At 37.6% G+C, this 12608-nt stretch overlaps 1 long non-coding RNA gene across 1 annotated transcript; it reads right to left on the reverse strand.

Annotated features, from left to right (window-relative positions):
- Positions 1-1061: 1061 nt before the first annotated feature.
- On the reverse strand, positions 1062-2262 carry LOC138481738 (uncharacterized). The gene is made up of 3 exons (XR_011274371.1): positions 2152-2262; positions 1973-2033; positions 1062-1149 (listed from the first exon to the last, which is right to left on the reverse strand). It is a non-coding gene; the product is annotated as an uncharacterized lncRNA (long non-coding RNA).
- Between the last annotated feature and the right edge of the window lie 10346 nt (positions 2263-12608).

Below are 12608 nucleotides of genomic sequence, written 5' to 3' on the forward strand. Positions count from 1 at the left end.
TAAGGGGCCTCAACAAGAAAGCCAGCCACTCCAGAAGTAAAGAGCCACATGGTGCTGGCCACAGCCCAGGAGCTTGCATTACAAAAAAAAATAATGTTTGTCTTTTTTATTTAGTGGTCGCAGGAAGACCACAGAGGTCGCAAGGGAGACCTCAGAGGTCGCAGTTGCGACCTCTGGCAACCCCTAAATGACGTCCCTGTAGCATTCCTTATAGGGAATGTCATTAACCACTAAAGTTATCAATCCACCATATGGGCGCCCTCTGAGCCCTCTCCCTGCTTCCTGAATATATGTGTTAAATCCATAAAAGAGGGCCCGGGAACTAAGCCAAGTTTCCTGCATAAACACTATGGACGCAGATTTGATCAATTCCATAGAGCCATAACTCTGAAAAAGATGGGCATGACCTCTGGTGTTCCATGAGATGATTTTGATATCATATCAGTTATTATTAGTATGCATAGGTGATAAAAATGAGCATAACCATTCCCAATGAGATCTTACAATAGGATCTCTATTCACACTAGTGTTAGAGCTTTCCTTAAGGCTCTGTTTTTTAAACTTCATTAAGTAAGCTTTGTTCATATTACATGGTATATACATCATTTATTGCAAACATTCACCATCCAGCTCATACCCTTGCATATTTAATTCTTCAGAGTAAGAACAGATTAAACTAACTACGTCTCCAGAGTAACAATGAACTGTGGTGATCAATCCTGGGCATTTTCGACAAATTTCAAGTCATTTCTCTTAATTACAAACAAGATTGAGGTGTGCTGGAACTCTGAGGCGCTGGGAATCACAAAGGTTCAAAACTAAAACAAATCCAGTTAGTGGGACTACCCAAATGTTCAACCAAGGGTTGCTGCACGTATGAGGGACTAACAGGTACCTCAAAACTGCTAATTGATTGAAGGAGAAAACTCATAAAATGTCACCTCTAAGTCGTTGCGCTGCCCTATAAGTTAAAGGGAACACTTTTAAACTGTGTTATATAACAAAACGAAAGGCACAATGTGACAAATAGTAACATCCAAAAAGATTATGAGCCAATGCTGTTTCAAACTGTTTATATGAATGAGTGCATTGAACAGAACTGCCGACACGTGTTTCGACCCCAAATATCGGGTCTTTTTCAAGGCAAAACTGCAATAGTGACAAACACAATTCAGTATTGATGATTAATACATGAAATCATAAGGTTACGTAAGAGGGAAATGAAATAGTAATGTGATTATATAAACACACACAAATGCAGGAAGGGATGGGGGCCAGTACCCATCGAGGAAACGCAAAAGAAAAGGCAAATAAACATTGCAACATGTTAAAACACACGCAATCATAATAAAACAGAAAGGTGATTTACCATTGCATGTACATAAAAATGGAAATAAATTGGTTACCATGGGTAGTAGAGCATTCATTGGTCAAAAACCGAGATAGAAAGTCCATGTTGATTGTTGCCATCAATTAGAGACAAAAAAATATATGAAAGACACATTGAGTTGTAGCCCTCTAGTACAGACATATATAGCATTGAAGTACTAATAGTACCAAACTGAAATTTGATTACATATGACATATATTGTCTCTCTATTTGGGGAAAGAGTGAGTATCACACCAAGATCCCAAAAGTTCATCCATAAAATGTAAGAAGTACCGATGTGAAAAGAAAGGTGAATTAATATTTGGTTAATTACCAGTATGCCACCCATAAAGTGATAAGAGTGCATTGATAAATGTAGATGTGCAAATAAATATTACCATAAACGGATCGATCTGGAAGTACTAATGCCGCACGCATCATGAGAAAAACTAATATATAGCCAGCTCTGATGATGTATATATACTATATTGGCTAGAAAAAAGCAAACAAAGGAGCATTTTCGTGTGTGCACAAGAAAAAGTGCATCATTATAATTCAGCGTTGTCTGATAAGATACTAAAAGTAAAAATAAAAAGGAAATACCTTGTCCAATTAGAATACTGGTGAACAAGTAGTAAAGGTGATTACCGTCCTCTATTCAATACTGCAAATGAGAGAAAAGATAAATATGCATCAGGCTCTAGGATGAGATATGGCGGACTATTAAGGTTGCACATGAGGTAATATGTGTGCATGAGTGAATGGAGTTCCTTGCACCATACCCGTGAAATATTCGGAATAGATCCCGTGACGTTCGTATCATGAAATGCTCGAAAACGCTGTAATGCGTGGTCCTATACTTCCGCTAATATGGAAGGAGGGACCTGAACGCGCGTCACGTGTGTGAGCACGGGCGCGCGATCGGTCCAATGATATCAGTAGAACGGTTTGAGAACACTGTACTGCGCATTCGCTCGCTTCCGGGTGTGTAGAGAAAGAACCTGAGACCGTGTCACGTGTATAAGTCACGTGCGCGCGATGTGTCCCGGGGGAAATGGAATACAGAGTTCATGCTGGACCGTTAAGGTGGACAGGTAGCCAATGCATTTAACAAAATAATATATGTTACCATAGAAAGTGCTATGGTAACCTGATCCTCAACTATATTAGAAAATATAAATGTGTTAACAGAAAGAAAATAAAAATGATGTGTAAATCGCAATAAAAGTTAATTGATATATATTTGTACAAGTATGGCAAAGTTAATAAAAGATAGAATCAAATTGCATAGGGAAAATATATATTAATGGTGATGAGCCTTAGGATCACCGGGACCCCTTTGAATTAATATGACCTAAATGATAAAGGGTTGGATGAACAGTTGGGAACTAGTATTGAACCCTTGACAGCAATAAAGAGCGCTGGCACTGGTCTGTGTAAAAAATAAAATGTATAATAAGCTAAAGACAAGTTAGCAGGCAACTATACTAATGCTGCCCATACCATAATGCAACATGTAAGGTATTGAATTAGGATTACACAAATTAGGAAAAATTGTACCAACAAAAACAGAGTATATTAAAGAAATACATTAAGTTCTGTATCCGAGTTAAGTCCAAGACTGGTACAGCGGAGCTTGGCAATCGTCCGTGCCTCCAGCTGTCGAAGAAGTAATTGGCGATCTCCACCTCTTGGATGAGGGTGTGCTTGCATCAACCCAATAAACTTAAGTTCATTCACTGAGTCCATTTGGTGATGTTGCTGCCAATGAGAAGCAAGTGGCAGTTTGGGATCTTGGCTCTTTAGATGCGCAAAATGTTCACGAATGCGAACTCTTAACTCTCTGATCATAGAGCCTACATAAACTTTTTGGCATATGCATAAAATGGCATACACCACATATTTAGATTTGCAATTAATGAAATTGGTAATATGCATTGTCAGTCCTTGGTGACAACTGAAAACCTTTTGATTTAGGGTAAATTTGCAAAAATTGAAAGAACCACACTTAAAGAAACCCATAGGTTTGGGTGGTAGCCATGTTAAAGAGTGTTCATGAGCAGGTTTTGGTTGTAAGAACGAGGTACAAAGTTGATTCCGCAAGGTTTTATTGCGAGTAAAAATAATTAGCCTTAAGGGTAGAAGATCTCCAAATATCTCCATGAGGTGGCTTCTATTTATAGGTCTTTTCTTTCCATTAAGAGTTCCCCTAATGGTCAAAGTTTTCTAGGGAACATCGTTTTTCTTTTGGAATATTGTAGGGATCTTCGTAAACTTTCCTACTCCATTCATACTGGCAATACACATCCCCAAACTTAGTTTAGGGATATTCAAGGGCTGATTGTCTTTGTACTCCACCGATGAGCTACTAGTATCGAGTGATTTTCTTGTGGATTCAATAGAGCTCTCAGAGGAAACTTCTTCAACAGTTTCTAGAGGTGTTGCTATTTTCGTTTTTGGTTTGGTAGATCTTATTAACCACTCAGGAAGGTTCCCAGATTGTTGCACCTTCCTCTTTGCTCTACGCGCTGCCTTCTTGCTGGTGCGTTTTGAGGACCCTGGCCCATAATACTTTGAATCATAGTTTCTTTTTCTATCTGGACCAATTTTGATTATTGTGTCTTAGTAGAATGTTTTGCCCTCTTGCCTTTTTGTCTTTTTTCTCTCTTAGTTCGTTGGGTTACTTCTTCTTCTTCTTCCGCCTCACTGCCCATCAGAATTTCAACTTTTGTTGATTCCAAATTGTCATGGCTTTTATCAGCAATCACCTCGATTTGCCGAAATCCGTGAAGTTGTTTCTGAGGATTGGGGCTTGCTTCAATCTGCTGTCCCTCTTTCTTATTAATGTCTCCCAAATGAGCCAACAACTTAGCATTTATTTGCACCTGGCCAGCAGTGTTGTGCATAAGCTTTAACAATATTTTTAAGGCGAAGCTTGTTGCAACATTGTGTGCCTCAATGTCTTTAAATTTATCGTCATATAGATGGTCTTCCTTAACTTGATTATTATATGATGCTTCAATCTCCTGATCATCATTAGTACTGGCGAGAGTTTCATCAATCAATCCAGTAAGTTGAGGTGAGCAGGGAAACCTTGTAGAAGTCGGCTGACAGTTAAGGCTCTGGTTGATATGGGGATCGCCACCATTGTCATAGTTTAATTCACCTGGATGCAGAGGATTAGTAATGGTAGTTTTTTCTAATTCCGTTGTTTGCCCCTCCAAACTGTAGCAAAGATTCAACAAGGAATTATTATTGTCTAATTCCACTGAGGTGCACACTCTTTCATGTGTACCTACAGCCATGTCACATGGTTCCTCATTGATTTCTACAATGGCAACTACTCCCATAAAATAATTTATAATTTTAGTTGTAACTGTCGGTTTAGATGTACTCTTTGCCCCATCTTCTTCAGTAGGCAGAGCCTGAATTCTTACAGGTCTTGTTTTTGAACTCGCTTTCTGTTTATTGCATAGTTTCATCTTGCCCAACTTCCACATTTACCAGAGTAGACCCCAATAAACGGCCACAGAATGCTGTAGAAGCTGCCAATAACGCTGTTACTACAATATTCAGTGGCTACGATTACCAATAGGTGAGGCTCAAGGGTGAATGCCCGCAGTCACCTCATCTGGAGTATTAGAATTCTTGCTTTATGTTTATTCACAAGGAACCCCCGTAGCTAGGTCAAGACAGAGTAAAATCAGTAGGAGCACAGAGGAGGCTCAAAGGCATAAACACCCGCAGTCACCTCTACTGAGAATCCGATTACTTCAGCTGCAATAACAAGGAGAGGTTCAGTTATCTGCACATGGATTAATTGCAAGTCATGTAGGTCAATCCGTCACCTGTTCTGAACAGTACACACGGCTCCTCCGTGCAGTAAGAGGATCCACGATGGGTGCAGAATCATACGTTTGGCTTACTTGCAATGCAGAAATCCTGAGCGAACTTAACGGCATCCTCTCAGCCGCAGCACCACAGCCGCCACTCAGCCGAACACTTCCCCAATGCTGTTCGCTGCACTTTCGCTTGACCTCAGGTATTTAAAGTCCCACCTTCTAAAAGGGGCATCGCAGCGTTTCTCCCTCGGAACGTAGAACGTGGAAGGAGGCTTACACTGCCGGTAGCAAAGTAATACTCGGCAGACAGCCAACACTTGCCCAACACTTTTCTTTACTTTATTGATGGTAATTGGATTGTTCTGAAGTGTTTTAGAGCAATTTTTTCTTTGATGTTAATGTTGTTGTAGCATCTTGTACTGCTTTTCTCTGTTTTCTACTCATCTTTGAGCACCCGTTTCTTGAAAACCTTCAGCTCCTCTGACATAGAGGAGCCGGGCAGAGTAAACGTGTATGTGGCCTATAACGTGTGATGTTATCTATTTGAGGAGGTGGGTTATCTGCAAAAAACTCTTTCAACCTAATTTTATGAATGCATTGTTGGAGTTCTTTCCGATAGTTAAAGCGGTCATGTACATTTGTAGTGACAAAACCTAGGCCCTTATTCAAGTTCGCCTTTTCATCTTCTGACAGGGGGTCTCGGGAGGATAGCTCAAGGGTCGCTATGGAAATAAGACAACACGGAGCACCACAGGTTCGATCCCGGGGTCCGTGCTTAGAAACCTCTGGGTATTAAGCATGTTATAAATAACATATCATATCATAACATGCCTGGATAGGTTTATTATTGTTACTGTCCACTTCCTGTGATCCTCATCTCTTGTGGTTGCCATTGCTGTGTTCTTCGATGGCGTCTGCCTCTATCTAAATAGGACGGCCTTGTATTTGTCCACGTAGAATATTCCCTCTACGATTCTCACTGTTGGCATTATCTCCTGTAGTTGAAGTGCTTAGAGAGAAATCTGTATTGTCATCACTACTCAAGCTATAAGAGGTTCCTTTGAAACTGACCTGTCTATTGGTACGTGTGCTTGATTCCTTCCCCTGTTGTTGTGTGGTTAATTTGTACCCAAGTATGGGAATGCATTTCCATGTTGAAATTTAGTTAGATCTTTCTTCATTCTTTTGATTTTTGATTCTATCCACACCGGTGAATTCTTTGAGCAATCTCTTTGTGTATTTCTTATAAAGGTTTTTTGAAAACTTCAAGTGAAGTCATTTTATATCACCTCTTCTTTTTTCATGACATCCTCCAGAATCTCTTTGCTAACCTCTCTGGCTGCATCTATAATTAGCATCAGCCAATCCTAGCCACATGTATCAGCCACATGGCTCCACATAGTTCTAAATTTGAGATTGTCCATGAAATGCCGGGGCTCATTCCGGACTATAAGGCCCTTTGTTAGGGCATTGTTTCATAAACACTCCATCATAATGGAGTTGTGAAGCTCTGTGCTAATCAGTTTTTTCCTAATTTGTATCCCATTTCGCTACGCTCGTGACTGATATAGCTGCATTGTCTTCTGTCAGTGCTGATACTATTCCCAGCAAAAGGAGAATGTAATGTTCTGTGAAAGATAGACATCTATCTGTCGCCATTATTCAACCAGAGGATATGTGGAATGAGGAGATGTAAAGTGCTAGCGGGTATACTTATGGCAAAAGATGCAGTCTTTTTTCTATATGAATCTTGAAGGAACTTGCATGCATCACCTCAGACAATAGAAAATGTATTTCTTTGCATTAATAATAGTACACCCTAGCAACCCAAAGGCTGCCAAATAGCCCCAAAACAATGTGGAGGGACGCTCTGAAAAGGAAAAGGATGAATCGGGTGGAGAAACACCATACATAACATCAGAGTCCTTTTCCTATATTTTGTCATGCTTACAAAGTCATAACCAAAATTGTTTGTATATAAACTTCCAGCCAGAAAAACAAAGCTAAAGAAGAAAAAGAGTTATTTTATACAAATATATACACTTTATTCACAAAAATGTATAACACATTGATTGTAATTCTTATAGGGCATCATAACTATGGACACAATTGGTGTGTGTGATGTCTCCCACGTACATCTCACCAACAGACTGCACCATACACAAGGAGTCAACAACTACACAAAATGCAAAATGAACAATATGATAGCATCCTTTCATCGTCAAAGTATATTCACTCCTATCTATAGTGCTGCTTCTATCATATGGCACCTAGGAAAATGTTAGCTTTATTTTAGTTAATTTATTACATTTAAATGTATTTATTTGTTTCTTTGTCAATTTAAAGCTCATGTTTGCTAGCTGCTCTTACCTTTTCTTCCTTGAGTCTATACATATTTCTTGCTCAATTCATATTGCAGTTCTGGAATTCCGTAAGAGGCTCTCATCAAGTATCATTCTGATCAATCCTGCGTTCTTCAAAATTAAGTATTTTTATTAAAGGTGGTTCCACCAGTCACTTAAATGGAGATGCCTAGTCTCACCAATAATTTTCTAATCTTTTCTTGCAGTAATTATTACATTACTCTCCAGCCCATTATATTTCTTAACAGGTGATTTTAGGGACATTTGCTGAATAAATAATATTGCCACAGTCACATAAATAATTGGCAAGCATAATTTGTACACTTGTTTTTATATTTTATTAGGAACATTTAGCCGGTCAGATAGCACAGCGAGTAGAGCATTCACTTTGAAATCCGTGCTGAGCCTGCCGATGCAGGTATGAATTCTAGCAGGGCCGAACTCAGCCTTTCAACCTTCCGAGGTCGATAAATGAGCACCGCACACCGTGGGTAATAATAAGCAGTGCTCAGCTGCCTGAGGTTTCATAGCACTATATAAATGAAAAACGATTCATTATTATTATTATTTGCCACAGAATATTGTAAGACTTCAATACCAACAATACATTGTACTTGGTGGGAAAAGTTGTGATGCAATCAAAAACATGTATTTTCTATAGTTACTATGTGGATTCATAATTTGCATTCATACTAATGTCAGTGCCAGTGTTCTATTTGAAAGAGAAACCATTGTAGAAGTCACATACCAGGAATGTCACACATATAGTTTTTCCTTTTCATTGACATTCTATAATTTGTAGTGTTGAATTTGTAATGGGGAAGTTATTACACTCCCAATTATGAAAATACGATTGTGCAACTTGCTCAAACATTAGGCAAGTCTGTGTGAGGAAAATGAGCAATCATTATCTACTATTTCTATATTAATATGCAGCATTTCAAACATTGTTTAGCATGGCAGATGGGAAAGATTTACTGATCATTTTGATTTTGCCTCCTATATTCTACAAATTGCCTCAGATGAAGGACTATACCTGCCAATTATTCCAGATTACCTCTCTATTTTATTAATACTAATTATTTGGGTGAAAGTATTTCAAGAAAAATATTTTGCATTACATAGTATTGCAATTGTATGGCATCAGCTTACATTGAGAATAAACCAACATCTTGAGGAAACCATTCATCAGAAACCCAGACACACAAATCAAAAGGCTGAGACATCAACAATAAAGTGTAGCTCAATATGACAAGGATGTACTTATACCTAAAAGTATCATCACAATTAGCTAGCACATTACATTATGCCATAGAGCTTACAAAGGTAGATGTGAAAATATACGATTTAAAAAAAATCATAGAAACGTATCCGGCAACACTCTTGGGAATCACAAATGGACAATGATCACCTAACAGAAATATGCCCTGATAAAACACAATTAAAACATTCCAAAATTAAAATATCCTGTCACAACATCCTCTAAATAATTTAGAAAATCTTACAAGGTCACACATAACATGAACTGGGGGTTTGCTTCAAAAATATAAAGAACACTATACATTCTAAAGTTGAAGGTTGTAGTAAAGAACAACCAACTGCCTGTTGGGTGTGGAAACACATGTTGTACTACTAAGACAGGAAAGAATGAATATTGTTCTAGTGTTGGCTAACACTGTGTGCCATTTTAAACAACTGCCAAAACATCATGCATGAAAAACAGTCATGAACATATCTACATTAAGCATTTGCAAGAGAGAAACAGCAATCTGGTCAATACGAAATATTCAATAAAAAAAGTACAATACAAAAATATCTACACAAAACCCATGTGTACAACAACAAATCAATGCAAAACATGGTGTACCAGATGTACACGATGCACATTTGTGAGTACGATTAAAGAACACAGCATGAAAACCAAACTTCTATATCTAGTACATGAAACACACACTAAGATTACCACTAATATATTTCCTGAGGAAGAACCCACTAAAGGGATAAAGAGAAAGCCACACTACTATATATTGTCTATTAGAGATCCTACATTTGATTACACATAAAAGATTGGTGGTTGTTCACCCATTTACAGATAATCCTGATCTTAAGTTTGATTTGTTATATTGTAGAGTTATGAAACAATCACATAACACATGGGGATGGCATTTCTGATGTAAGATAGAATCCTATTTATGTTCACAATGTTAAGCATTGTTATTAAGTAGATTTTATGTTTTCAAAAGAAACAAACTGTATGTTGCTTAGAAATATCCTTTAGCACTTGAAGATGTTTATGCTTTATTTTGTTTAAGAAAATATCATTGTGAAACCTCATGTGCAGATAACTATTTCTCTAATGGCTTGTTATGGTGTCATGAGAATGCTAAACACTGCTTGCCCTTTGAAAGAATCTAGAATTGTAATCTTACTTTAAGTCAAGATAAGAACATTTGTTTAGCTATAATTATACAATACATGTTATAGCTGTTATTAATATTTTGCCTTGCTTTTAATATTATTTACTTTATGTTTATTTTAACAATTATAAACTTAAGTTACATTAACATTTCTAAGTGCTAAATCATGAATTCAATGATTCCTTTATGCTTTAATTGTGTTTGATTACACCAATATCCAATCGGAATCCACTATAGTGCCACCAAATAGCTTTCAAGCTCAACCTGATTTGAGCCCATTGGTATGTACTCTTTATCAAATGTGCTACACCGCATGATTATGCTGGTATTTGAAATTGTATATCTCTTTTTAAATGAAAAATTGTCATGACAAGTGCCTCTCAAAATTCATATTAAGATGCAAAATTATGCACATCAGGAATTAACATTTTAATTTTGGGTCAGATATTTTCAATTGTGTATGCTACGATTTTTTTAAAAACATAGTGTTATTTATACATTGCTAGTCGGCCACGTGTTTTGTTCAGAATGTGAATTATAATTTGTGAAAATTGCATTGCAATTGCAACATTTGTCAGGATTTTAAAACATTGAAAGATTGGAATATAGTAATTTCTGGAAAACGGTTATCATGTCCTTCTCACAAAAATGCCTTTTTATGCAAATGCAGTAAATTATCAAGCACAGGACATAGTGGGGCTGATTCATGGAATTATTTGTGCCGCAAAACGGGGATTTGTGCGCCATTCTGCCCGCAAATCCCTGTTTAACAAATGGGGATTTGCTGGCAGAATGGCGCACAAATCCCTGTTTTTCAGCGCGAATAATTCCATGAATCAGCCCCTAAATGTCACCAAATCAAATTTAGCTCAGATGCAAAATATACCTAACTCGTGGAATGTGCAACTACTGCACCATCGTTACAGCTTTCATCAACTGTAGTACTTCATCCATTGGAGTGAGGTAAGAACAAACACATAATAATGCCTTTAACAATATAAAAGAATCAAGCAAGAGAAAATGCTCACACCAGTATAGGATGGCAATGAATGTACACACAATCATTAATAATACAATGGAACAGAAAAATTGACCTATGCCTATTTATGGTGTAATCTCTGCAGAATTGAAAATTAATTAAAAGGTATGAAAGTTTAAAAAAATGTAAAGATGGGCTTCAAAAATGAAAATAATTGTATTTACATATTATTTTAAATAGGTGTATATATGCTGATGTTTAACTTCTATGTTTAAATAATTTAAATTCAAGTACAGGTTTAATAATATGCAAAATCAAGTGTATCTTTAATTTGAAATGCAGTGTTCTGATAGTAACCAAATAAAGAAAATGTTGTGACTGAGTGTTTAGGTTCAAAACAAACAGATCTGCTAAAGCTCATTTTGATGTAGAGTGACCTGTGTGACATACAGTGCAACATAGAATTGAAATGGTATTTAACAAGATTCTATGACGAATCTGAGTCAGACCAACCCCATAGGGCTCAAATGGGAATGGGGATTCATTTTTACCAGGTCCCAGAAAAGGGCAATTACCGGGTCCGCGAAGGTCGGCATGACCCGGTTATTGCCCTTTTCTGGGACACGGTAAAAAATCATTACCGGCGGCAGCCGTGCCCTTAGTAAGGGCACAGCTACCACCAGGGTCGTAATGAGGCCCACTGTGTTTTCAAAAAGATTTCAAATGGGCTTTTAAACTGCCTAAAATGTAGATCACCTAACACACCATATCTCACCCCTCCATCCATCTTAAAAGGTAAATATAGCCATGTGCCTTATTGTGATCTTATGCTACATGCTGACATATCTGGCAAGTGAAGGTTTATAAGTAAAATATTATAATCATAACTTTGTAACTGCTCCTTCTAGAGACATGGTCTGACTTTGCATGTAATGTAGACTGTGAGAGACACATGAAAATGTGATGTTATAAAGTGTGACAATCACAGAAAAAATATTTCTAAAATGCAGGAAGGGTTCTGTAATTTCTGCAATTGTGTGATGTCAGATGCTGAGAGAAGCACTCCTTAGTAAATGACACCAGAACTTTAGACAGATACTAATGTATCTCACCTTCTTATGTGAAAGAACCAATGGGAAAGACGTGAGTGTTAGATGTGTCTTCACTTGGGGCTGGACAAAAATCAAATGTACTGACCATTAGGTAACGTTTGCACTTCCCTTCCCTCTGTAGGTGGAATCTGCTTGGTGTTTAAATGCAAACATCAAGGAATAAGGGAGAGTTTGTTTGGAAAACAAAAGTGAGTGAGCCCATCTGATAGGTTCTGCAGGAAGAGAAGCAGAATGGTTTCCAACAGGATATAACTGATGGCCGAATTATCTTTAAAAGTCCGCAAGCAGACTGGTCTGCATACAAGGGCCTTTTCCAAAGCAGGACCAGATCACCTGAAAGGAATTCTGGAGCAGGTGCACAGACAGAATGACGAGCTTACTTGACATAGCTACCCAAAACCACCTGGTGTCCCTACTTAGTAAGACAATCCAAGATGGCAGCTAAACATTTAGCTAAACATTTTCTTGTAAGCCCTGTTTATAAATTAGGTCTCTGAAAAAGGGAAAATAGTGCAATGTGTATATT

The sequence above is a fragment of the Ambystoma mexicanum genome, chromosome 5p (assembly GCF_040938575.1).
Source record: "Ambystoma mexicanum isolate Mex_15411 chromosome 5p, UKY_AmexF1_1, whole genome shotgun sequence".
Taxonomy (NCBI): Eukaryota; Metazoa; Chordata; class Amphibia; order Caudata; family Ambystomatidae; genus Ambystoma; species Ambystoma mexicanum.